The 25,598-nt window shown below is 37.7% G+C and overlaps 1 protein-coding gene across 4 annotated transcripts in view; it reads right to left on the minus strand.

Annotated features, from left to right (window-relative positions):
• The window catches only part of LOC106671917 (ADAMTS-like protein 1), a 221,417-nt gene that overhangs the window by 98,393 nt on the left and 97,426 nt on the right, over positions 1–25,598 (minus strand). For all 4 annotated transcript variants that reach the window (XM_024226688.1, XM_014402897.2, XM_024226687.1 and 1 more), the window contains one exon: positions 4,851–4,908. The gene's annotated coding sequence lies outside the window, so the exon portion shown is untranslated. The remainder of the gene's footprint in view (positions 1–4,850; positions 4,909–25,598) is intronic.

Here is a 25,598-nt window from a genome sequence, read left to right on the forward strand (position 1 = left end):
ATTTAAACTAATTATTTACATTAATTACGAAAGATTTTTGTAATTTATACTTTTTTAAATGGAAAGTTGGGCTTTAACGTTTGACCAGCATTTGGATTTTAATAATTGATATATGTTGGTTTTATGAGAAAACCTTTTCAGTTTATTGATGACGGAAAACCAAAATAAACGCAGATTTTTTTTAATCGGAAAGTGTACTGAAATTCAATTCAGTTTATATACTTTTAAATAACATAACTTTTTTTTATTGATTTTTTATCAATTTTTATTGATTTTGAAAATGTTTAAGATAGGCTATTTACTGAGAAGATTTTAATAACACTAAAAAAGGAATAGAAGGTTTTATTAAAATAAAGAAATTTTTATTTATAAAGAGGCTGAAATACAAATAAATGTAGGTAAGAGACTTCAAAAAGGCTTATCGAACTTCTGAAAAAATATTCGAATTAGTTTTGGAAAAAAACTTTAATGAATGACAATGTCATCAACACATATTTAGAGTAAATAAATGGAGAACTACTGAAAACTAAGAAATTCACCAGGCCCAGAATCTATAATTGGGTTAAGAAGATCGAACGTAGACGAAGAAGATTCTAGACATAATAAATTCATAATTGAATACTCAGAACTGTTCAACACATTGGTACAGTTAGACATGGTCAAGTCCAGAGGAGTGACAGCGCTCACCAGTCACTGTTATCTGAGAAAACACCTGCACAACGTGGATTCAATGATGAGACCATTTATAGGTTATGCAATGAGGATGAAGTAACTGCAGTCTGTATCACTGAATGCGATGACTACTTTATGGAGACATATTCTGTTCATGGTTTATCCGTGGGTTTGTGGGAAACCGAAGATTCCGAGTTAGGCTGGGTTCTGTGCTACTCAGCGATCACTTTCGGGAGAACGGCATCCTCCATGGATCGGTGATGAGCGTCACGCACTTTCTGACAACGGTGAGCCAGATCGCCGACTTGGGTAATTCCTCCGCAGAAACGAAATTTACTACGAGTCGACGACCTCTGTTTTTACAATTTGGTAAAGATCTAACGGAGGTCGCCGGGGTGATTCAATCGGCGATCAACGCTGTGACTGCCAGCTCTGAGGAAGCGGGATTTACTTCTCCTCGTCGAAGACCGTGTGAGTCCACTTTTACAGATTGAGGAGGGCTCATAACTCACCAACAACTCTGCTTTGGGGGCGCGCAGGTACCGTACGTGGAGAGGGTGCGGTTCTTCGGCCTTAGTTATATTTGATGAAAAGTTGAGGTGGCACATGGAAGCCGTTGAGGTCCAGTGCCGAAAGACCCTCGGTTTGATTGGATTCATTGGTCATTTCAAGAAGGGGACGTACATATGGGGAGCTTAAAATATTCGAAGCGTTGCTCAGCTCGAGGCAGATTTATGGGTTTGCAGCCTATTCCTCGGGTTGGAAAACGCGTCACTTGCTCGACAGGCTCTACTATCAGGGCAACCAGCTGTAACGGGCGCGTTTAGAATCAGCCCCTTGACCGGCCTCTGCTGCGAGATAGTTGCCGCCTGAATTTTGGAGAGAAGTCGGGTAACCCCTTAACGGAAACGATCCTGAAGAATAAGTATAATCAGCTATACGAGCGACTTAGGACTCGGACGCAACCCCGAATTCGCTTCGGCATAGTCTGTTGGAGGGCAGGTTTGACTCTATGGACGGTACTCTGGCTTGGAACAGACCGAACTGCTCTACTCGTCCGGGACGATTTCGCGGTGTTAGCCAGGTCGTGTATACCGCCGCACCTTTACCAAGCTGTGTTCTTAGAACTAAGATCGGAATTCGCCCATTTTCGCCTCTTCTTTAAGGACGGTTGTAAGACCAGCAAGGGTGTGGCGTGTTCCGTGTATACCAGGGGTTCGTCTGTTTCATGGACACTCCAGCAACTGCACCGTGTACAGGGTGGAACTTAATGCATTCTGGCATGCGCTCGGGGTGATTGGAGACGAGGCTTTGCCTACCTAAAGACCCCTGTTTAATACTCCAAGCACACCGACAAACAGTACTAATACTGCTAACACCCCCTCTCCCCAAGGATCCACGGCATCATAACTAAAATATCATTTCGGAAATATTCCCCAAACTCTGAAGTTGGCGAAATGCCGAAACCCGTCTGAGCCCACAAAAACCAGCGAGGATTAGAAGACAAGAATGATAGGGGTAACTATCAAACAATAGGTTTATCATCCCGCAGATCAAGAGGAAATCTTACCAGTTAGGTGGGGTGAACATTTTTATTGGAACAACCTGTCTTGAAAAAAAAAAAAGTTTGTAAATATGTCGGATTCGAACCCGGGACCTTTACCTTACACTGTCAGCACCGTGTCAACGTCTAAACCGTTGCGGCCACCGACGCCCCCTTAGAACGATGTTATTATCTCAATTAATTATTCCTTTTATGGTCTTGGTTGAGATTAAAAAGTTAGTGCCACGAGCGGGATTTTTCAGCTCAACCAAGACCTTACATAAAAGGAATAATGAATTGAAATAAGTAATTTGGTCAATTAGACGACTAAAAATAAATAGGTTGTTTTTATCATTTACAAATATTTATTATATTTGCAGTGAAATAATTTTTAATTTACGTTTTATTCATAGTATTATTTTAACTAACTAGACATTTGTTAAGAAATGGTGCTGTTTTAAAATCGAATAATGTTTTGTTTTCACAAAAAACCCGTTTTGCAAAGTCAAAAGTGACGTTTTTTCAAACGGACATTAGTCTTCGTGACTGGAAATAATCGCCGGTAATAATCGGGTAATTCTATTAGGGGATTGTGAATCAGAGTTGCACGGGAATCGATTTTCTGTTTGTTTTCCGGTAAGAGGCGACCCCGGTCGGGCTGCTGGCAGTTACACTTTACGACCCCAAAAAGGGCCGCTCATTTCCATACCGCAAAATGTTTTCTGGTCTACAGATGCAGCGTTTTGATTTTACTTGAACATAACGCCAGCCGGACACCGACAACGCTAATTACACGTGTCCTCCATACCGTGTCGAGTTTCTAAATTCCTGGGACTTCAAAACGTTTCAAAACATCGACATATTTGAAACGTTTATATTAAACAACACTAGAGATTCAAGTTTTTTTGTTTCGTTTTTGAAAACGAAATGTATAAATCACACGAGTGCAAAATAGTGTGCAACACACGCCACAATTTTTTTTTTAATAAAAAGAGAAATAACCATGGTCTATGATGGGTCGCCTCCACTGTTTACCTGTGCTCGTCACTCACAACCTGTTTATTGAGCTGATATTGCGCGAGTAGAAGCTTAAATCGCAAAAAAAGGAGGTGTCAATGACTTTACATGGATCAGCGTGCGACTTGTTTACACTGCGAACGGAACCGAGCGATGCAGTGCGATATTACGCGAGTAGAAGAAGAAATTTCAAAGACAGGAGGCAGGAGCTGTCATTGACTTTGCATGAATAAGAGTGCGAGCTGTTTACACTACGAGCGATACCAAGCGATGTCATTCGAGACAGCGGCAAATTATCGACCCGTTTTCACTTGGTGTAACGTATATCGCATCAAGTGCAAAGTTAAACCGAACGGATATGGTGAATTTAATCAACCGTTCATTAACACTGAGAAACCAATGACGATTGACCTTTTTGATATGTACATTGCAAACAGGCATTACTGTTCACAAATGGCCGTAGTTACATGAGATCATTACCACCATCAGGAATAGGTCAAGTGCTAAACCGTTACCAATTCAATATCCCACAACTTATTTCATTGCCAGGTGATACCGAACAATGAGTTTTTGATGGCGATAAAAAAAGTCAAAATTTATTTTGTTGAAGTTGTGAGGATCAGTCAAGAATGAGGTAGTTTAGAAAAACACCTTTTTCATTTTATTGCCAACTTTCGACCTTTATTCGGGTCATCTTCATGGCATAAAATGTGGTGCTATTCTTGTGGTGTCATATCGGTGTGTGAAAGTGTTGTGTTCACACAACACAAGATGACCGGAATAAAGGTCGAAACGTCGGCAAAAAATGAAAAAGGTGTTTTTCTAAACTACCTCATTCTTGACCGCACCTCACGACTTCAACAAATTATGAAACAACAGGTCAGTAAGAAAGACGTTAATATATATAGTGCTATTAGAAGCCGAAATCGCAGAAAAAGGAGCTGTCAATGACTTCGCATGGATCAGTGCACGACCTGTTTACACTGCGAGCCATGCTGTTCGATATCGCGCGATTAGATGCTGATATCGCAAAGAAAAAGCTGCCGTCGACTTTACACTGATCAGTGAGCGGCCTACGTTTACGGGTTACGTTTTCACTACTTTGCGACATGGGTAATGCTTCACGTTGTTAAAAGTTCATTCATACATGAAAAACCAATGACGTTTGACCTTTTTTGTATGTACATTGCATACACATACACGCTAGGGATTATTTACAATTGGCCATACTGGACACTGAAGTCAAAAGCAGGTTTATCAAGGAAAAATACACCATCGGTAAAAAAAGAATAAGTTCATCTTCCTTTCCGGTTTGGTCAGTCAGACGCCATCTTCTGGGTTTGTGTGATTTGAGTCCTTTATATATGTTGGTGAAAGGTCCTTGGTATGTTGGGTGTAACTTACGTCTGGTGACAGTATGTCTATATTATGTAGGTAGTTGCCACACCATCGAACAACACAGACAAAAATAACAGAAAATTATAGACCTCTGGCCCCCGAAGAGTCACCGAGGTCAGTGTTAAAAAAAATTTCTTCCTCAGATAGTTTTTAAAGTCGAAATTTGCGGAATGGTATTCACAGATGCTACAATTTTGTTTTGTAAAGAAAAACAAATTACCATGATCGATGATGGATCGCCTCCACTATATGCTTGTGCGACGTCACTCCCTTTCGTCCTACAACATGGAAAGGTTAAATGAAACCAAGCCGCAAAAAGTATAATTTTATTATTTATATTTATTATTTATTATAATCGTAATATTAAGTATAAAGTGCGAAAAATATTTTATTCGAAAAAATATTTTTTCATTGATATAAGACTGCATAGAGACGAAAAGGTGTAGCATGAGTAGGATCCGAACCCATGGCCTTTGGGTCGCTGATTGAACAACTGTGAAAATAAGACACCTTATACATTTTTAATTACTTGTAATTTACCTTAAAATGCTTAACTCCTTCTTGATTTAAAAAAATACCTGGAGTTTTAACCACAAAATTTTTACATTGCAATAATTTTGACTGTATTGTCACAAAAGCCTTGGAAAGAAAATCACCAGGATGTGCAGGTAGAAAATTGTTGTTCTTCAAATCTTTCAAGAACTTGTTAAGAACCTTCCGTATAGGACAGTAGTATACACGCGAAAATCTTAGTTTAGTAACGAATGAGGGAAAGAAAGGTAGTTTTGAGAAGTAGTTTGTAAGGCAATAATGGTAGAGCGAATAAACCGGTGGAAACGAAATCCTGATTTTTCCGATTGTAAAATCTTTTTCATTCCGTTTAAGAAAAAGTGATTTACTTCGAAACTACCGGCTATAAACGTAGACATTGACATTTTTATTGTTTTTAAAAACCCGAAGCGTGATTCAAACCTTACAAATCGGTTGAAAATTACAAACAAAACTTCTATTTTTGCGATCTACTGTTTTACTAGGACAAATAACTATGGGTACTTTTAAAATAATAATAAAATCTTTTTATTGTTTACTCTACAATTCTATCAATTGTACTGTAGGTTGTGGAACGATACATTGCAGCACGGAATTTTGTTTATTAACGGAACGTTTTGAACATCATGACATGATTACATGAGTCCTCTTCAGTGACATTTACTTTTGTATATCTTATAAAAATATTCTTTTTTTACATCGTATTCTAGAGCCGTTAGATTTCGTGGTCCGATTGACCAAATAACATCTTTCAAATAATTAATCTTTTTGGGAGGCATTGGTTGAGATAAAAAGTCACTGTCACGAGCGGGATTCGAACCCACGACCTTCGGCTAAATACGCTGCTGCTCTACCACTTGAGCTATCGTGACATTGATCCACTCGGACACTAACCTCCCCAAGAGTGGAAGTCAGTTTTTGCACTATGGTAATCAAGAACAAAATGATTATAAGCCCCCAAGCTACATATTTTAAAATTTAACGTTGGCTGACCTTACTGACCCAACCTGATGATGACCGAAAGCTCGGCATTAGCAACTAAATTTGCTTTCTTCTTCTTCAAGAACCTTAAATTAAAAATCTTCGTTGCCAAGTTGTACGGACAAGAGGTAATCAATAGACGGGACTTAAAAATGAAATCAATGGCAGGTCGATCTCAATGTAAGCAAGGCCATCTGATTCACGTAAAGTCAATTATTACCATTTCTATGCGATTTTTGTACTAGCGTGATATAACATGGCACCGCTAGCAGTGTAAACAGATCGCACGATGATCCAAGCAAAGTCAATGACTGCTCCTTTATTTGTAATTTTTGTTTCTCATCGCGTGATATCGCACTTAACGTAGTGTGACTAGGTCGCACGCTGATCCATGCAAAGTCAACGGCAGATCATTTCGGCGGTATATTGTAACTTTTTTTTGTCGTCATCTAAAACATAGGACAGTAACAGTTTATCTGGCAATGAAATAGGTTGTTGGATATTGAACTAGTAACGTTTTAACAATTGACCGATTCTTGATGCTGAGACGGTTCTCTATGGCGGAAGTGTGTTTAATGGATGCACCCAGTTCATGCTCATTGGACAACGAACACAACTGCTCTTGCGGCCTGCTCGTATTTCGATCGATTCAGCATGAACCTAACTTATCTTATTATAAAAAAATTTTCCAAGACATATTGATTTTTGATATAAGGCCGATTTTTTATTCCCATTTGTTCCCATATTCCCAATTTTTTTCTTAGGTTTCAGTTATTCATCCATAATTATTTATAGTACTGTAACATTTCACGAAGAGATTGCACTAAATGAATGGTGATCGCCATCGGGTAGAACACCCAATACTTCACTATGTTTACTGTCAGATGAACGTAGCCTCCCTTGATCCCTCGTGTAGAGAAATTCCGTTATCAGAGTTACGTGATCACGGTTTGGATTTCTGTAAAGAACGTGTCAGAAACGGAATCCGTCTCAAGACACCGGGTTACTGCTGAAATTTGTCGATCCGTTTTTATGTTGTGCCAGAGGTCACGTTGTGTATTACTGTTGACGTGAACGATATGAATAATAAAGTATTTTTTCAATAACCTTTTCTAACTTGTATATAAGCATATGATTAATGGTTACGCTTCCTTACTCTCTGATTTTCGTCCTTTCTTATAATTTAGACTCAATAACTGATTATACCCCACATACAATGATCAAATAAAAATCTATTTTAGCGATGAGACAATTTGGAATGTTCGTGTTTATTTTAATTACTTTTTTATATCTCCTTTTAATTTTGTTTCCTACCGACCGTATTTTGCTGCTCGTTCCTACCATCCCACATGTGGTTTGTTAAAAATACTTGTAGACACACTCACAATACAATCTATAGTTGGCAGGGCACAGAGTATCGATGCACGACTGAGGTCCTACCCCTAGAACTAAATAAAAAGTCGGTAAGATAGTCTTATTCCTACCGACTTCCTTCCATTCGTGCTAATAAATACATTCATACGGTATGTACAAAATTTCACTCATTCATTAGACTAATTTCCATAACCTAGAATTTTTTTGGACGGGCCTCTGGAGTACTCGATATTCCTCGACATCCTCGTCCATTTACACAAAACATTGACGCTAATAAATACATTCATATTGGAGAGGTCGCAGCATCTCGGCAAGATTACAAAACCTTGATAGCGGCGATCTGTCCCTCCCATCACACAACAAATATATAATCACCTAAACTACAATAATTTGGTCGGCCTGTGAGCTACTCGATATTCAGTCACAGCCACACCCGGTCATACCTCTTCACGCTAATAAATACATTCACACTGACAAATGGAAACTTATCACTTGTGGTTGATTGTATGTACCCAAACGCATTTATCAATTTTAAGTACATAATAAGATTATTTTTCAAGTCACTGTTATGCTTAAGAACTATTTCCAGATTAGATGGTAGGTCACAGCGTCCTCGGTACTTTCTTAACCTGTCACTTTCCTCTAATAGGTGTTCACCGTTACTGGGTTTACACAGAGGGCAGCCTTTTGGACTTCTATCCACTAAGAGGTGACCGTGCGTGAGACCAGTGTAACCTATTCGCAACCTTGTTAATATTATTTTGTTACGTTTTTCCAAATTCTCCACGGGCCATGGCCTCACAGTACTTTTATGTGTTTTTAGTTTTTCGTTACTTTCGTTCAAGCGAGCCTGTCATTCACAACAAATCGAATTGACTTAATGTTTATTGTAAACTGATTCCGAAATAATTTAGTCCATACTAATCAAACTTACATGGATAAACAGAACAAAGCATATATATATTAAATGATAGAAGTAATATTTTATATAAATAAATCATATAAATAAAACCTACAATAATAAAGATCATAATTTCAAGGGCTAATTTTTAATGGAGGCATTTAATACTGCACTCCAATTCTCCAAAATATTTAAATAGAATAAAATTTTATAACGTATGGCCATTTTATAACCTGTTATAATCTATAGGTTGCTCGTTTGCAAATCATTTTGGTCTCTTGGACGCTGGCTGTGACAGGCGGCTGCTGATGATTGAAAAAGAGAAACGTGTCAGTCAGACCAAAACAGACAGACTATGCAGACCAAAAGTATCGGGAACGGCCCACATATCGATCAACTACAATCTTCATTAAGAACACTTTAACATGTTATATGATAGCATAAGCAATTTGGTGATAATATTTTCATGAGGTGTTTATAAAAAACATTGACAAACTTAAATTTCCTTCCAGCTCAGAAGTTAAAATTTTAGGGCCCGTTTAAACTCCCTGCGATGCCATGCGATATCGCGCGAGTAAAAGCTGAAGTGGCAAATGAAGGGTTGTAATCGACATTACACGGATCAGCACGCGACTTGTTTACATTGCGAGCGGTGCCGAGTGCTGAAATCGCAAAGGAACGGTTCTCATGCCGTGCGATATCGGTGCAATTAGAAGCTGTAATGGCCAACAAAGGAGCTGCCGTTGACATCGCATGGATCAACGTGCGTCCTGTTTACTCTACAAGCGATGCCACACGGAAACGCGCGATTAGAAGCTGAAATCATGCTGACTACCCATATTTTTGCATCTGTAAATTATGGCCGAGTCCGGATCCGACAATTTACACATTACAATAATCTATCCGCTAAATATTAAAAATAATTGATCAAAAGCCCGTGGGCTTATCGTTGAGGTTAAGTCGCGAGTTGCGAGTTGGGATGGAGGTATTCGACTAGTTCAACTTGATCTCAAGTACCTATCGGTTCGAAAATTATACCCAATATGTAAAAATACCTTCTGAAATCAATGAAATATCTAAAATACCGAAAAAATCATAAAAAGTATATGCTTTTAACGGTTTTTAGACTTTCACCTACCGGTTGAATCGCGAGTTGCGATTTGGGGAATGGAGAGGTATTCGACCAATCTCAAGTACCTATCGGTTCGAAAATTGTACCCAATATGTAAAAATACTGTCTGAAACTAATGAAATATATAAAATGCCAAAAATCTCGAAAAAGTTGTGTTTTTACCAGTTTTTACATTTTCACCGACCGGTTGGGCCGCGAGTTGGGGAATGGATGTATTCGACTAGTTCAACTGGAATTGTAGTACTTATCGATTCGAAAATCGTAATCAATACGTAAAAATACTTTTTAAAACTAATGAAATATATAAAATGCCAAAAAATGTGGAAAAAGTTGTATTTTTACCAGTTTTTAGATTTTCACCGACCGGTTGAGTCGGGAGTTGCGATTTGGGGGATGGAGGTATTCGACTAATCTCAAGTACCTATCGATTCGAAAATTGTACCCAATATGTAAAAATACCTTCTGAAACCAATGAAATATCTAAAATACCAAAAAAAATCCTAAAAAGTGTATGCTTTTAACGGTTTTAAATTTTCACCTACCGGTTGAGTCGCGAGTTGGGGAATGGATGTATTCGACTAGTTCAACTGGAATTGTAGTACTTATCGATTCGAAAATCGTACTCAATATGTAAAAATACTTTTTAAAACTAATAAAATAAATAAAATGCCAAAAAATGTGGAAAAAGTTGTATTTTTACCAGTTTTTAGATTTTCACCGACCGGTTGAGTCGGGAGTTGCGATTTGGGGAATGGAGGTATTCGACTAATCTCAAAGGTTCTAGGTTCGAAAATTGTACCCAATATGTAAAAATACCTTCTGAAACCAATGAAATATCTAAAATACCAAAACTATCTTAAAAAGTATATACTTTTAACGGTTTTTAGATTTTCACCTACCGGTTGAATCGCGAGTTGCGATTTGGGGAATGGAGGTATTCGACTAATCTCAAGTACCTATCGATTCGAAAATTGTATCCAATATATAAAAAAAGATTCTGAAACCTGTGAAATATCTAAAATACCAAAACATTTCGAAAAAGTGAGTTTTTCTCTACTTATCTAGGATACAGAAAAACGAGCAATATTTTACGAGTGTGTGTAGGATTTTATTGTATGATGTTGGTGAGCATTAAGTACTTAAGAAACCTTCTTTACATTAGCTAAAATGAATTCCAAGCCTCATTTAATTGATTTTTTCACGTGTGCTTCGTGAAATGAGAGAGCTGATTTCACCCTGTTTCAGAATTGATTGACTTCAGATGGCTGTACGAAAAGAGTTCGTGGTGAGATAAAGATTTTCTTTTTAACAAGGGGAGCAAAGTTTCAGTCGACCTTGAAACAATCGCATTTAAGATATGATCCAAAGTTTGGGAATTCTATAAACACAAATGAAACCGATATTTTACAAGGGTTCTAAGTTTGATTGAGCCAGCTCTCGAGGGCGTGGGATACAAATCTAAAAGCGGTATCTTCGAACACTTTGAACTTAAAACTTCGCCCCTTCCAGTTGAACCCGTTTCATCGTAGTAAAGTCGGCTTGAAGTATGTTGTCAACTGGAAAGTTTCGCCTCGAATGTGCACGGGCTAGGAGGGTCGAGAAACCGAGAATAGTTCAATGACAGTCCGTGATAGGAGCTGCCTCCCCCTGTGCTACCTCAAACTTTAAAACCCCTTTCGCTGCACCTCCTGGTGAGAAACGTATATCAATTAACTTTGTTTTTCTCCGACACGCAATGGTGAAATTACTTCGTTTTCTTAACCATTTAATGCTCGTTAAAAATCCTTAGTTAAAGCCGGTTCGGTTTCGCAAAGGACGTAAGTAGCCCAAAACCATTTTGTCCCGAATATCTGAAATTAATTTGAGAGTTGTAAGTTGTGCTTTGCGGTAATCCGTTTTGTTGAGCTCGACGTCTGAATTGTGGTTTTTGGTCAAAACCCTATTTGTATTGTTGTAATGGAAGTTATGATTAAATTGATTTGTTGTTCCTATCGAGCAAACTCAGGTGGAATGATGGCATTTATTTAACAATACACGTAATGGTGATTAGGCTTAATGTCATAAAATCCTCATTCCCTGTTTTAAACGTTCCAAATATGATACGGTGGGATTTTAAAATGTGGCAACGACACGGCCACCGCGGTTCTCAATTTGTTGCATGAGGTCTTTGTAACTTAATCCATGGCAAGTGATTTAGTGTTTCTCTTGGGTAAGTCTCTAAAGTGTTTATTACGAAAACCTAGTTTTTGATATATCTAATCGAGTTTTCAAACTTTTCCTAAACGAACTGGACTTTTTATAAACCCTTCCTAAATCGATATAAGCTTTGCTCTTTAATCAGGGCAGAGGGATAGTTCATGAAAGAACCATCGCACAAACTAACGGAAGAACTACTACACTTAGGACGTGTTAGGACTTGAAGACAGTAGGACATACCAGAACCCTCGTGCGTATAAATAAACTCGGAGCAATAAAAGCCTGTGCAGATATTGTCGGAAAGAAAAACAAAACAGCGGATCACGCCCTTTGTATGTGCCTATGCAGGCTGTGATTCCGACATCTGGGAGAGGAAAAGCGATGAATGATACGCACGGGAGTCCGTGGCAAAGTTTTAGGATGTCGTACATCTATAAAATTATGGAGTCTGAGACCAATGTTGGTAGCTGTAGGAAAGGTCGTAAAGTGGAAGAACAACAACAAAATTGCTCTTGTTTTGGTAATATGGCATAGACGGTAGAGGGGAACAAGCAGTCTTTTAAATTGGCCTCTGAAGATTTTGGCTGCGTACCAAATTGCAAAAAACGCAATCCATCAATGGGTTAAGACTAAGTCTTAGAACTGTTAAACCTAAGGCGTGTCAGGGCTATAGTAATAATTCGACTGCTGATTGGACATTTCAGACTCCAGAGGCAATAGACTCAGAACAGTGGAAACACTAATGCACAGTTAGTGCCACGAAGAAGAAGAAACAGCTGAACATGCCCTCTGATAGAGCGAACGCATACGAAGGCAGAGATACTTCTTGGCGGGGAAAAAGACAAAGCCTGAAGGATTGAAGGGTACACACGTTAGCCCTTAAGCTATTATCAACAAAAGAATAGCCATCTATTTCAGACTGCAACAAGGACCTGAGGACAACTAAAAAATTACCCTTGTTTGCGCACCAGGTCACACAGGGCAGAGAGGCCACAAGGAGGTTGGTAAATGGTCCAAGTAAGTTCATTATATTTAGTTGTCTATTGACCAAATTAGTTCTTTCAATTAATTAATCTTTTATGCAAGGTTTTGGTTGAAATGAAAAAGTTAGTATCACGAGTGCGATTCGAACCCACGACCTTCTTGATCAATACGCCGCTGCTCTAACCACTTGATCACGATAGCAATACATCCTGGATCGTAGAATTATATATAAACTTTGGGTATGACGTCTGTTTTTTATAAATGACCCGGTCGGAAGACCTGATGCTGAAAGAACTACTAGAAATAAGCAGATGTGTTAACCGAAAAGCTCATCATTTAGTTTATCTCATTAGGGGACTGTAGTAAATGAGATTACATGTATAAAAACTTTCAATTGATTAATCTTAATCTAAAGTATTGGTTGATATGATGTCACGGGCTCAGCCCGGACATAGGAGATAAGAGTGAGAGGAGAGGGGTGACGAACAAGCTGAGGCAGGAGTGCTCGCTTGGATCTTGCCGCGACCCTAACGTTTGACAAGCCCGTCCGTAAGTCCGATATAACATTTGTCCTCGGTACTGACTTGAAGGGACTAACCGATGTGTGTACTTAATTCTTGAATAAAAGGTGAAAGAATTTGATTCCAATTGGTGTGTTTATTTATTTCCTTTGTATCCCCCTGCGTACTCTGACTAATTTCGGGGGTAATTAAATGTACCTCAAGTTCAGAGGTGACAATGAAAAAGTTAGTGTCACGAGCGGGATTCGAACCCACGACCTTCGGCTCAATACGCCGTTGCTCTACCACTTGAGTAGAGCTGTCGTGACTTCGATCCATTAGGACACTAAGCTCCCACCTCAATCCATCCTTTCGAATTTTCCCTCCTTTTTGCCATTTTTCAAATGTTGTGTAATCAGGATTCGATTCTCGGCGACAAATGAAATGGCCACGGAGAGCTTTACTGAAGTTATACTTCGTTTTACTTATTAATTCCATTATATTTCGTGGTCCGATTGGCCAAATAACTTCTTTCAATTAATTAATCTGTATGTACTGTATTGGTTGAAATGAAAAAGTCAGTGTCGAAGTCACGATAGCTCAAGTGGTAGAGCAGCGGCGTATTTAGCCGAAGGTCGTGGGTTCGAATCCCGCTCGTGACACTAACTTTTCCATTTCAACCAAAACCTGACATAAAAATATTAACTAATGGTCCAAGTAAGGTTCGATCAGGACGCCTATCGACCTTGAACAATGTAGGACAGTAGACTAATATTGGTCGTAAAGAGGCCGACTTCTTTTACCCTTAACGTTTGTAGCTGATTAGGGGTGGTGATGCTGTGTAGGGTGCCGTTGGGATTCCACAGGAGGTGCCAAACACTGTCCTTGAGCAAATTCAAATAACACAGGAAGAGGAAAAGCAAAGGGATCGATGATGAACACAGGTAATATCCAAGTTTTGGGCCTGAAAAAGACTTCAGCTTAACGAAAAGCTTGATAATAATGGAGATTGCACAATAGACCAATTTTGGTCGCAAGGTCGTAAAAAGGCCGACCCCTTTTAAACTTAACCTTACTTATTTTCTTACAATAAACTAATATATCCATTTTTCATTAGATTTTATTCTATAACAGAAATGCAGGACAATATTTAATTAGACAAAAGGATGAACTTTTGTGGTCTGCTTACCGCTTAGTGTTTTGTTTTAATTTTCTTCTTTCGGAATAGGGTAATAACTCTTTTTGGACAGATAAAGAGAAAAAAAATAATAACATAATTTTTTGTGTAAGTTGTCTTTATTTTGAGGTCTAGGAGAAATTTTGTTCGAAAGAAAAATTTGTGTAGAGGGGACTTTTGTGCTCTTGAGAAATGGTGAGTCACCGGGATTGTGGTACATCTAAAGTTATGACTTTCATGACTTTCGCCTCTTTGTCTTCTTAGTGGTTGAAAGCTTAGTTCACCTCTCGACCAAGTACTGAACGACAAGATTGTTGTATAATTTTAACAAATACCGGGCCAATATTCCACTTTATTTTTACAACTTTACCGTGAATTTTTAAACAATTGTAAAACAAGGCTTTACTAAAAGTATTATTTTTGGATGACAAATGGTAAAAATTTATCTCGTGTGAGGAAATTTATGGTTTTTCTCATCTCATATGGACCCTCGCCATTCCAGTTTAAGCCCTCCTCGCCGTCTCCATGAATAACGCGAAAGTTGGTCGAAGTTAGCACTCGGCCAAATGCAGACAATTGAACCAGTACAATCGTCGGTAAATCATCATCATTTGACTTTTTAAAGTTCCCCATTCTCACGGAACCCCTTTCAACTGTATTTATAAATTTCGAAACGATTTCAACATTTATAAATAGTCATACGTACCGCAAGACCGCTTTCACGTTTGAAAAGATATTAAAAAAAGTGGTTTCCGTGCTGGAGGGAATCGAAGGTGACAGGTTACGACCTTTGTTTGATATGAATGTAACTTAGGATGTGATTTGGCTATACTTTAGTAGACAGGCTGATAGTGCTATTGTGGTAAGAGGCATTCGTGTAGTCTGGCAAACTCAAATCAATATCCTCACCCTTATAAACATTTTGCTATGCACGAAACATAACTGATTCCACGTCTCGTCATCATACAATGTAATTGAATAAAAAGGGTTCTATTTGTCTGTATAGAGTCACAAAATTTTGGAGCAATAATGTTTGGGATGCTGGTTTCAATAGGTTGATTTTGGTATAAAATACCATTTGAAAGTTGTCAAATATGGTCGACATATGGATTTGATTCCATGTTTGGCTCTAAATGTTCTTTCCTCGAAGTCAAGGAGCTAGGATAGGACAAATCGCTCAAGGCTTTAACAGCGTTTGGCACAGCCCAAAGTCATCCTGATCAGCATCTCCAACCATAAACACCTGCAAACGAACTCTAGGGAGCAGTGGGGGTTCTTGACCGCCTTCAGCTGTAACATCCTCGTCCAAGTAAGTATATAAAATGAATTCTTCTCATATAGAAGGATTTAACGTCCAACTACCCATTGGTTTCTCAGACGGTGTTGTTAACGTGTAATTCTATGGTCATGTGGAAATGTGTGGTGTTTAGTGACCGTTAGTTAATGATTATTCGGAGACCGTGAGATGCGGTCTGGTGTGAAGTAGTAGGTTTTAGAAAAACATTTTTTTTATCGTGCCAACGTTTCGATCTTTACTGAGATCATCTTCAGGGCTCAAAGTTTTTTGTTAAACTGCAGACAACACAAAAAATGAAGTCACTCTCAACACGACAGACAAGAATGACACATCTTCACAGAAAACAAACACTGAAGCCCTGAAGATGATCTCAATAAAGATCGAAACGTTGGCACGAAAAAGAAAATGTTTTTCTGAAACCTACGTCACACCAGACCGCATCTCATGATCTCCGAAAAATCTATGGCCATTCTTTTATTTATCCCGGTTTTAAATGCTGGGTTACAGCTTGATAATATACAGGCTGACTGAAATAATAGGAGATCTAGAAGTTCATGTAGTACAACGGAAAATTGTACAAGTTGAACCATAAAACTGGAATTGTGGGTGGTGTTAACGAAGTATCCTCGGTTATTGTTTTTCGCTTTCCCCCTGGTGCATAAGTGGGAACAAATTGAGAGTGAAGTTGACAGGCGATAAGAGGATATTTATGATAAAACTCAAGAAAGTACGGAGAAAGGGTTGACGGACAGTTACCACACAGAGATTCTTTCCGACTAAATGATTATGCGGCCGAATGATCGAGGGCTGTACGTCCGACGGCCGTCTTCCCCATCGATTTTTCGGTTCCGAGAGGGCTGAAAGTATAATGCGACTTACCACAAAAACAAAACATTTCCACCCCTTGGGGGGTAAAATTACCACGCTGGATGTACCAGTTTTCGTCTGATTGAACAGGCTTTGTTTTTCCCTCTGTCTATTCAATGGCGTCTAGATATGAATAAAGAAAATGTTATCTCTTTCACATACATTTTTACTTTGTTTTAAAAATTTCATTTCAATTTTTCACAACCGGTTAGTCATTCTTTTTAGAATATTCACACAGATGCACTCAGCTGTTTATAATTCGAGGGTTGTAATTTACCGTTGCCTTATGGCGTAATTTGAATATTTTCTTTCCACAAAAATGTTAAACGTAGTGCCAGTGGTTTACCAATCCTGGATCTAGGAAATTAATTAAATAAAACTAGGGGCTCAGCCCTTGCCCGCTTCGTTCGCTTTCCTCGGGCCACTTCGCTTATTCCTTCGCGAAAAAGGTAGCAGGCGTTGGCGAGCCCCTGTTAGTTTTATATTATCATATTTGTTTAAATAAGTAAACAAGGGCGACTCCAAATCCAAAAAAAATGAGCTCCAACTTCCGCGCCCTCTGGATTTTTGGCAGGCTCGCAAAAAAATTTTTTTTATTTCAATTTGCATTCTATTTTAGTTCCTATCTTTGTCTTACAGCTCGTCGGGGGTCCAAATAATGATCCATATGTAAATATTATGTTTTTGAATTTATAATCAAACTTATTTTATCCAAACTTTATCCTTGCGGCTTATGTATGGTCATAGCAAATGCTAGATGGACTGGGAATTTTAACTTTTTCAAAACAAAGGGGTTTTTAAGTATCTCCTTGTGGTTAAAAAAAGACCACCTGGTTATTGCAGGCAACTGGCCAACTTTGGAAATGCCTATTTTCTCAGCCTTTTAAGTCACAGGCTGCGCTAGGTTTCATTTTTCAGAAGATTTTACGCTGAAGAAGATGCCTGTTTTACAAGGTTTTCCTAGCTTCAGCCATTCATCAGTAAATTAAAAAAATCGGTCACATGTTAATTTTTGCACTTATTATGAAAACTTCAAATTGAGCTGTGGAGCCAGGAATCGTCGCCTATATCAGTCATAGGAAATTTTAATAAGCTTTCAACTAGTCACCTTCCACTTTGCCCGATTTCTCAATGGTTTTTGAGTTATTTGCAATTATTGTGCAAAAAACGTGGTTTTTTTCGTGCTAATCGAAAAAACCCAATCACACTTTTTCCCGATTGTGGATCCATAAATCTTTGTTTCATTACGTTATTTGAAGCCAAACTGCCACAACACCTGTGAAATGTGATGGAAAAGTTGAATTTCCGTGATGAAGTAAACAAGTGGTTATCGACAGCGGAAGCATTCCGCATGCCTAAAGGTCAAAGTAAGAATTGTCGCTTCCCTTTCAGTTAAAAAAAAAGTCCTCGGAACAAAAGTTGTTAAGCGTAAAGTTTGCTAAAACATGAAGGTCCAAAATTTATTCATTCTTGAAAATCGGGAGGGAGAATGATCTTTTTTTTCCACGAGCACGTAGAAAACAACGTATTTAACCCAAAAATCGCAAATAACTCGAAAACGGTTCAGAAATCTGGCAAAGTGGATGGTGAATTATCTATAGATTGCTTTAGGGCGCCGCTCCAGAAAGATTTCCAGGCTCCACAACTCATTTTGCAGTTTTTGTAAAAAGTGTAAAAATTAAAATGCTCCCGAATTACTGAATTTGCTGATGAATGACGAAAGCTAGGAGAACATTTTAAAAAGGCATCTTGTTCAACGTAAAATTTTCTAAAAATGAGACCTCAGGTCTGTGACTTAAAAGGCTGAGAAAATATACATTTACAAAATTGGCCATTTTTTCGTGCAAAAACCAGGTGGTCGGTTTTTTTTATGGGCATGTATTTTTCAGGGTTGTGCACAATATCTCCATTTTTATTCCCAGCCAATATTTCGCAGTATAGTATCCACCTATTAATTTTTCTTACTATCAATCGAGCCCAGTTCCACAAACCTACGCTTAAATTTCAATAGCATAAGTATACGTCCTACTTTTAAGCGCAGTTCTGCAGCTGGCAAACCCGAAGGTGCCATTGATTGTAAATATTGAATGGATACTGTAAACTTACGTTTATTGACGGCTTTGTCACCAGCTAGTGAATCAGCTTGATCTATGGAAACACTTAACGATTTCCTCCCCTAGTAATGGTTTCACAATGAGATGATTGATTTTTTTTCACTTCATCATTTGTAGCTGATAGTATAGCTCAATCATCCATTTCTTTGTCAGAAAAATCTAACGGATAAAACTCTTCCATTTAATTATCGCAAAACACTTCCTGGGGTATTTCAAATTTTTTATGTTATTATTTCCCATATCTAATAACCAATGTAAGAATTCAATAGGATCTCCATCCGCACATATATTGACAATTTAAATTGCTTAAAGCTATTTCATAACAGTTTTTAACCACCCTTCATAAATTCGTCTGCTGCCTTCTTTTTTACGACTGGTAAAACCTTGGAAAGTCACCACCCAGTATAAAAATTTTCCCAGCAAATGTACGATCGTCATTAAATACATCTCCAAATGTCTTATCGATATTGGCTAATACACTTTGGGGAATCATAGACGCTTTATCCCAGATTAAAATGTCTTTTCCTGGAGTGCCTTTTTCATTTTATGTGACCAGTTCCGTGTGACGCGGTCTTTAACTAAATTTAACGTTAACCGAATGTTTTATGCCCTGTGCAGCCATACGGGAGAAGAACTAGCATCAATACTGAAGAATCATCATTTACTATTTGGCACATACAATTTTCCTCTTGATAAGTAGAGTATAGTACTCCTTTTATCGAGCGCAATACATCGAAACTTGTAATGGCTTTTGCGTCTCTAAGCAATAGTGTCAGATGAAAACGTTCGACATCTCTCGGTGGAACAAAGTTCAGTCGTTCCACAACTTTACAATTGTTTTTACGTACCTGCCATTTCTTTTGCCCTATTTTCTACCTATGGAATTTGTAAGCATGTCCATATCTCCATATCCATCTTCCCCGATAATTTTGATTGAGCCAGTTTGTTAGATCTCGTCCACTATGCGTTGGACGGGCCGAAGCCCGATTTGACGCCGATGGAGTTTTATGTGTTGGGTAGGGTTAAGTCAAAAGTGCAGAAGTACGCATTGCGGACAGAAACCACCTGATTGCAAGGATTCAATCATGTCGAAAGACGAGAGCGAACAATGAAGACATTCGAAGAGCTACATCAGTGGTGCTGACCAGATGTGTTTTGCAAGGAGGAGGCCAGTTCCAGCAACTTTTATTTTTTTGTTAAATCTAATGTTCAACTTTATTGTAATTTGTATTGTTTTTGAACTGTTATCGCAGTCTGAATAAGATACTTGTCAACAATGAAAGTGACCTTAGAAAATTTAACGCTTATTCCAAACGTCATCAAACGTTGAAAAAAAGTGTAAAAGTAGAGAAATTTGGGTTTTTATTACAAAAAACGTGGTTTTCATGGAAAAAACCCCTTAAAACGGCATGTGTCTGGAACGGGTTGAGATGTGTGGTTGGAGGCATTTAACTACATTTTGGTCGAGTTTCACCGTCTTGGGTAGATGTAAATTACCGGTCGTCGAAAACAAAACGTCCTTGTGTAAGATAGGATTACAGAGGAGTTATCCTACTTTCTAAGGGAAACCATTTCTCGTCAGATTAACAGAACCACCTACAGAATTAAGATTTTGACACTTCAATATCGTCGTTGTATTTCTGCAGTATTTCTTTTTATATGTATATATGTTTATTTCTTATATTGTACGTCTGAACCAAACTTGTATTATCCAAGGTACATACTCTCTTTGTATGAAATGATATTTTTGTAGCTCTATTTCGCGCACTTCATAAACTTCCATGACCATAATTTTTATTTAAACGTACATATGAACATCTTCAGCATACGTGCGACTTTATTTCTGACCACCAGCTCAGACGTTATCATTCAGCAGTGCAAGCGCGTTGTAGACACCATGGATACTGCTTTTACCTCATGGAACAAATGCAGGATGACCTCCACGGAAAGATCTTAGGACCCATGCTATGAACATTATAACACCTATGCGGATGCTGCCGCCATTCTTTACTCTCATATCTTCCTCCTACCACAGTTTGGAAGGATAGTTTTCTCTGTCTAAGATCACCAATCACTTAATTATGAACTCTTTACCACAACCCCACTTTCTCTTTTCTCTCTCACTCACTCTCTCTCTCTCTCTCTCTCTCTCTCTAGCACATTCTTTCATTGTCTCTTTTTTCTTTCTCTAATTCTCTATCGCCTTCGTATCTCCCTCTCTCTTTACTTTCACTCTCTCTCCCTCCCTCTTTTTATCTTTTCCTCACGCTCACATACTCTATCTCTTTCTTTCTCTGTTTATGTAACTCCTTCTTTAAATAATTTACCTATACACATAAAATTAAATAAAACGATATCAGTTTCAAAAAGCACTTAAAAAATCCCTATCTATGTTAACAATATTAAATAATTAAAAATTGATGTTCTTAATAAAAAATTGTATTGGTAGATAAAATTGGTTAATTTTCTAATAATAATTACATTAGTTTTAAGCTGTTTCATTTCTGATGTTGTTAAGTACCGAAATAGTAATTAAATCATTGTATAGTGATGTATATTTGCAAAAAATTAACATTTGCAAATTAATAAATTTGTAATCATTATTTCTGTGGTAATAATTCTATTTTGAAGGTTATAAAATAATGATCAGTGTGTCTTCTTGTTAATTGTATAGGAGGTTGTCCGCGTTTTTAAATTAATTTCCTGTCTCTGTCTCTCTCTCTCTCTCTCTCTCTCTCTCTCTCTCTCTCTCTCTCCCTCCCTCTCTCTAATTCTCTTTCGCGTGTATAGAATTCGCTTTATTTCCACACTAATTTTCTGTTGTTTTTGCTATGGTTGAAAGTGTTATAGATTTTAGTCAACTTCAGAGTTTGTGAGTGCGTCTATGGGTGAATCGGTGCGTGTGCGTGTAAATTTGAAACTGCTCCTTTGTGCATAATGTTGGATCCCTAAAATAATTAAAGCTTTATTCTCTTGCTCGTTACTAATTGATAATTACCACTAAGGGTTTTTAGCTCCATAACCAAAATTCTAAGCGTACCGAGGAGGAATATGAAAATGTAAATAGCAACTTTTGAATGTCATTAACGTGAAATTTCTTTAAATCACATTATTGTGAATTATTTATATATAATACTTGAGCAAAATTATAATTTTTCAATAGTTTATATAATGTGGATATGTAAACTTTAATGTAAATTTTACACATTTTTTTAATGGCATATTAACATTTTGTAAACTTACTATAGTTATCTTATTCTGCTGCTTGATTAATTAGTCGTTTTATTGTTTGATATCTGAAGCGTGTGTGTGTGTGTGTTTGTCAATTTCAACACTCGGTAGCTTGTCTCCCAGTTGACAAGTCGATGAAGTTGGTTTCAGTAGGTTTACAATACGAGAATAATTTATCTGAAAAGATACGATCTCAGATTTATTTTTGTAAGAAGTCCAAACTATAATACAACCCTAGAAATATAAGCACGCGCTTGAAGCGATTCGAGACGATAGGGATTCATTGTCATTAACATAATCACGGCTAAGAAAGGGGCATGCCAGGTTTTAAATGTATTTCGCTGGGCCGAAGATTGCGTGACCGGCGTATAGAATAAGGTTATTCGATACGTCCTTGGTTGACCGTGTCAGTCCTTGGTTATATATAGGAAGCGTGTATTTCAGAATTGCGCTTAAGCAAGGCGACTATTTTCGACTCCTGTTACGGTTTTTAGATGTAACATGGCGGTTTTGTTATATATAATTTTTGGTAAAGTGATCTTTTATGTTCCCGTTCAATTGACACCAAATGTATTTATTAGCGTGAGAGGGCAAATTGAGGAAAATTGAGTACGCCATTTACAAATTTTGCTTGAGGCAACCATTTGGATCCTCTTTCGCGATTTTTGGAGGAAACAGGGCTGTTTTATTGTATAGTCTTTGTTAGACAGATCATTTTGTGTTCCCTTTTGTATGGATTGAAATGAAATATATTGATTAGCGCGAATGTTTAGTGGAAAAGGGCTGGTTGTAGAAAATTAAGTACCCCGAAGCAACTCAGTTAGATTAGCTATGTGTGTAACGGTTGATGGAGTAATATTGATGTGTCCCACTGAATCGAAGGGTGTCATTCCTTGGCTCCATATGAGGAGCGTGTAGTTGCAAATTTGCTTGAGCAAGGCAACTATTTGGGTCCCCTGTACCGATTTTTGGAGGAAACAGGGCTGTTTTATTGTATAAAGTCTTTGTTAGATAGATCATTTTCTCTTCCCTTTTGTGTGAATTGAAACGAAATATATTTATAAGTTCACTATTTTTCGTGGTCCGCTTGACCAATTAATATCATCATATTAATTAAGGTTTTAAGTTGAGATAAAAAAGTCAGTGTCACGAGCGGGATTCGAACCCACGACTTTCGGCTTGATACCCGTCAAGTAGTCCCACTCGCGACACTGACTTTTTCATCTCAACTTAAAACCTTAATTAATATGATGATATTAATTGGTCAAGCGGATCACGAAAAATGTGAATTTAATGAATTAAAATGAAGTATACTTCACTAAAGCTCTCCGTGGCCATTTCACTTGTCGCCAAGAATCAAACAGATTACACGACATTTGAAAAATGGCAAAAAGGAGGGAAAATTCAAAAGGCGGAGTTGAGATGGGACGTTAGTGCCCGAGGGGTTCGAAGTCACGATAACTCAAGTGGTAGAGTAGTGGCGTATCAAGCCGAAGGCCTGGGTTCGAAACCCGCTCGTGACACTGATTTTTTTATCTCAACTTAAAACCTTAATTAATTGGATTATATTTATAAGGTGTATATGAAAATCGTACTTGAGCACTGTAGTGAGGATTTTAGTCCCTTGTACCGTTTTATTAAGGAAACAGGGCTGTTTTATTATAGTCGTTTTTTTGTTAGCTTCTGTGTATATTAAGAATTAATGTATTTACTAGAGTGAATGTTGAAGTTCGACATTAATGCTAGACCCAGGAAGCCCACTTTCATCGGGTTGGTTCATTCAATTCCAGCCTGTTATTTAAAAACAAAAGAGCCGAAATCGCGTATCGATAAATCGGCGTTTTACTTGAATAGGCCAATTTCCTCGGATTGGCTGCAGCCGTTCATAATTTGGCTTTAATTGACCCCGCCATTTCCTTTGATTACAACAGCTTTCTACTTGGTCACATCTAATGGCGATTTTCCGCCACGGCACACTAATTCCCGGCCTATTGCCATCACACGGTAGTCAAAATTTAGAACAAAATTATATTTTACAAGGAAACAAACAACTTTCGTGCTGACACGCGGCAGATGACCTAGAAGCTCCGTGATATAAAGAGTTTGTTATACATGTATAATATATCCTCAACAATATGACCAATTTCAAAATAATTACAACATTTTCCGAAAATGTTTTGACTAAACCACTATATTTTTTGTACCTCCTACTTTGCAGATTAATTTATGTTTTTCAGAAAGCAAGGACCTCATTCCCAGTTCGGGTACCGCTCACATCACTCCACTGTGCAGCTTGTCAAGCTATTGAGGTAAAAAGTCAGACGTCGTTGTAGAAAATCGCATTTTCCCCTTGTTTTGTTTTGTCAAATGCACATCAATCATTGATCGTTGGAAAGTTTAATTTCACAGAATACCGAGGGTTGTTTGTTCTTACCAATCAAGGATTGACGTCCATTCTAACTTTGTAAAAGTTTGGTAAAATGCCTGACAAAATTTAATGACAACAGTGCGAAACATCGTTCATCTTTGGATTTTCATAAAAGATTTGGATTTTCATTTATAATTTATGGGTCATTAATTTATTGAATTCCGTGCAACGACATTCTAGCTCAATTTAAAGGAATTGTTTTAATTATTATTTCGCTCGAAAGGTTCAAGGAAAAAAAGTTTTAATATAATACGAATAAAATTGGATTATCTCAGGTCTGTCAGACTAGACTAAGCATTTCGCCATCTTCATTGTGTCTGTGTGATTTCTAGTCAAGTCGCTTTTAAGGTCTCGATGGGTGTAGATGACGAGAAGCAGAAACGCGCCTGACAGACCTTAAACATCGATGATGGGCAAAACGCTAGGAAACGACCAAACTCCATGTCCATCATCGCGCAGACCGAATGGAAATATTTCACAACAATTTGTAGTTTGTTGTAGTAGCTCATCCTAATAATTTTGATTAAAAAAATATGACGAGAAGCAGACAGGGTCTGTTTGGGATGGTCATTTTGGTACGTTATGTATCGCGATTTTTGCTTTGTTGTTAATTGTTATTAAGAATATTCACTAGTTTTCGTGGTCCGCTTGACCAATTAATATCTTTCAATTAGTCTTTTCAGAGGATCTTCGGAAGAGGTCAAAACAGAGAAAACTTCCTTACGGTTTTCGCCGAGCTTTCGACAGTTTTATACTGTCATCTACAAACTGATAGGTTGGGATCCATTTCGATCTTTGCAGGTCTCCTAAATGAATACAGGATTTCTAAGCAAAGGAGGGAAAGTAGAACATCGCCCTAGTGGCGGATTTTATGTTAACTAGGAGAAAAAACGATTGTTTCCCGTAGCCTTTGTTTCCCCTCGTCGTAGAGATTTTGTTTTTATCGGTTTTTATTGATTTGATCTGTGAACCTACTTTATTGTTATTTAAATTTTAAAATAAGTTAATTGTATATGTATATATATATTTGGGAAACGTACTGTGATCATTTGTACCTGAAAAACTAAAAAAGGTGGATTTTATTGGTTTTTTAGACTTATATGAGGTAACCTTTCTCGACCACGTTTTTTAACTTTATTTTTACTGTAATTTTAGCTATAATTTTTAATTGTTAATGTATTCCATTTAAATCAATATTTAGATGCTGAGCCGAAAAAAACATAATGTACTTCTCAAA

This window comes from Cimex lectularius, unplaced genomic scaffold (genome assembly GCF_000648675.2).
Source record: "Cimex lectularius strain Harlan isolate CLEC.00 unplaced genomic scaffold, Clec_2.1 scaffold4, whole genome shotgun sequence".
NCBI classification, from domain to species: Eukaryota; Metazoa; Arthropoda; class Insecta; order Hemiptera; family Cimicidae; genus Cimex; species Cimex lectularius.